We start from the raw sequence: 3061 nt of genomic DNA, 5'->3' as shown, positions 1-3061 counted from the left end.
AGTGACACCTGGGAAATTGCATATTAGAAAGTGTGACCAGTTAGCCTTGTGCTTTTTTTTTTTAATTGCAGTGGTCACTAGATACTATAATGTGAAATAAAAACAAAAGTCCTTTTAGATATTCAGATCAGAGCCTTCAAATCCTTTGGATGCCTTTTTAATTCCCTTAGTCTTCATCTTTCTCCCTTCTCCCTGCCTCATTGTCTCTCCTAAACTCTCATATTTTTTCTCTTTGCTTTTTCTTTGCTCCTTGCACAACTCCTGGATCTCCCTTATCTTCTCTGCATCCCTTTCATAGCTCTCACCCCCTCACTATCCTGGGTTCACCTTACATTTTCTTTCTTTTTTTGTTTTTCCTTCCATCTTCTTTTATTATTGCAGCATCCATCTTATGTGGTGATTTTTCCATTTATTCCTTTATTGCTTTCTATTGGTATTGGATTGTGTCAACTACTTTTTTGCATCTATTGAGATGACCATATGCCTTTTCTCTTAATTCTGTTGACATGGTAAATTGCACTGATTGATTTTTGACTGCTAAATCAACTTTGCATTTACTTGCTAAATCTTTGCATTTCCTTAGCCATGACATGGCATTTTATATACCTACATATATACAGACACATGCACACACTGAATTAGCTTGTAAGTTTTAAAGTATGTAATATGTGGTATGTGTCCTTGAAGCATATTTGTCTACACTTCTTAGTTTTTGTAAAGCCTTGGTCTAGTTTTGATAGAGGGTAATTCTGGCTTCATAAAATTAGTTGAGAAGTGTTTCTTACTCCTCTATTTTCTGAACTAATTTTTGTAGCATAGCAATTATTTCTTTCTTAAATGTTGGATAGAATTCACCAGTGATGCCATCTGGGCCAGGAGTTTTCTTTTTCAGAAGGTTTTTAATTAGGAATATGATTTTTTTAATTGACAGAAGTCTATTTTGTTTCTATTTCTTCCTAGGTTAGTTTTTTAAATTAGTGTTCTTTAAGAAATTTTTCCACTTTATATAATTTTAAAAATGTATTGGAATAGAATTGCTCATAATATTTTCCTATTATCATTTTTAATTTCTGTAGTATTTTTCATGATTTCCTCTCTTTCATTGCAGATATTACTAATTTACATCTTATATTTAATTTCTTCATCAGTTTAGCTGGGGGAGACTATTCTAGGTATTATGATTAATGAGTTGTGAAAATTCTGATTTCTGTGTCATACGAAAGGAGAGAAGGTTAGCACTCCCCTTGACAATGCTGGAAGGGGCCCTCGGCCTGACAACATGCATATGGTTAAGACGTTGCCACCTACTTCATGACAATGCCTTAAAGTTAAATGTTGTTGGCCAGGCACGGTGGCTCGTGCCTGTAATTCCAGCACTTTAGGAGGCCTAGGTGGGAGGATTACCTGAGGTTGGGAGTTCAAGACCAACCTGGCCAACATGGTAAAACCACGTTTCCATTAAAAATACAAAAATTAGCTATGTGTGGTGATGGGCATCTGTAATCCCAGCTACTGGGGAGGCTGAGACAGGAGAATCTCTTGAACCCGGGCAGTGGAGGTTGCAGTGAGCCGAGATCACACCATTGCACTCCAGCCTGGGTGACAGAGCAAGACTCTGTCTTAAAAAAATATATATATACACACACACACACACACACCACGCACACACACCCACATGTTTTGTAAGATATGTATATGATTTATAAGATATATATATGATTTGTAAGATATATATATGATTTATAAGATATATATTATATATAATATATAATACATATATTATAAGATATATATATATAAAAGTTTTTTTTTTAAAGAATTCTGATTTTTGTTGTCTTTTCCCCCTCAATATGTCATGTTTGTTCCAGCAAAAAATTTTCTCATCTGGACTCAAGTTGAAAACTATGTTTTGTTTTGTTGTTTTTAGCTCTGATCCCAGTTGAGATATTCTTTTTCTTTGGCTGAGCTGCTTTGGGTGTTTCAGCCAGAGATATGGGCAGACACAATGTGGGGAATTTCTAACCGACTCCTTTCCTTCTGTGTCTCTTTTCTCCTCTCTTTTCTTCTTCTCATTTTCCACTTGCATATGATTTCCCCATGGTCCATGGTAAAAACTGTAATCATGGCAACTCTCCATTATAATTCTCTCCACTGGTTGTGCACTACCCCTCCTACTCTGAGTGCTTCTGTGAATTCTCCAGTGCCTTCAGGTATATGTGCTTTTGTGTTATGTTCACAGTTTATAGTTGGCAGTTACAGGAAAGGTGGTCATGTATGATGCTACTTGGCCATTACCAAAAACAGATCTACGTGTTTCTCTGCCCTCATTTTTTAAAGAAGTTTTTGCTGAAAGGAGAATTTTAGCTTTGTTTTGTTTTGCTTGGGTTGGGGTGGGTTTTGCTTTCATTTGATTCTTTAAATGTCTTGGTCCATTGTATATTATCTTGCATTGCTTCTGACAAGAAGTCTGCAGTCATTCTTATATATCCGACCCTCTGTTTATAATGTGTCCTCCTTCTCTTGCTTTTTAAAAATGCTCTGTTTCACAAACTGTTCTATAGAAATATGATTATAATGTGCTTCTGCGTGGCTGTCTCTAGGCTTATCCTGCTTGGGTTTTCTTAAGTTTCTTGGCTTTGTGAATTCTAATAAAGGGTTTGGCTTTATTTTTTGAAGTTTTAGTGCTGACAGCTTTTCATCCCTTGGATTCCCTCTTCTCCTTCTGCCTGCCTCTAGTAAAACTGACAAGAAAGCCCAAGTGCTCCCTTTTTTGGTGAACCTTCACCCCTCCCCATTTCTTAACCACAATTAAAACCCAAGTCAGCTTCCTTTTCTTCCCTCTTCTCCCAAACCATTTCCAGACCAGCTTTGGAAATCTACCTTACTCTTCCCAGGTGCCTTGTTCTGTGAGTAATAAACCTTTTCACGACCTCATAGTATGTGTGAGGCATGATCAGTCTTAACATTGAAACAAAATTTTGAGTTGGGATCCTTCAGATGTCTAAGATACAAGTTGATGATTCTCATCAAATTTTGAAAATTTGTGTCATTATTTCTTAAA

General features: G+C 36.3%; 1 non-coding gene across 1 annotated transcript; it reads left to right on the top strand.

Annotated features, from left to right (window-relative positions):
- Positions 1 to 1209: 1209 nt before the first annotated feature.
- LOC123568521 (U6atac minor spliceosomal RNA) lies at positions 1210 to 1332 on the top strand. Its single transcript, XR_006691893.1, has one exon. It is a non-coding gene; the product is annotated as a U6atac minor spliceosomal RNA (small nuclear RNA).
- Positions 1333 to 3061: the final 1729 nt, after the last annotated feature.

This window comes from Macaca fascicularis, chromosome 13, assembly GCF_037993035.2.
Source record: "Macaca fascicularis isolate 582-1 chromosome 13, T2T-MFA8v1.1".
Taxonomy (NCBI): Eukaryota; Metazoa; Chordata; class Mammalia; order Primates; family Cercopithecidae; genus Macaca; species Macaca fascicularis.
The sequence above is the reverse complement of the archived record's forward strand: the minus strand, read 5'-3'. Positions and strand labels throughout refer to the sequence as shown.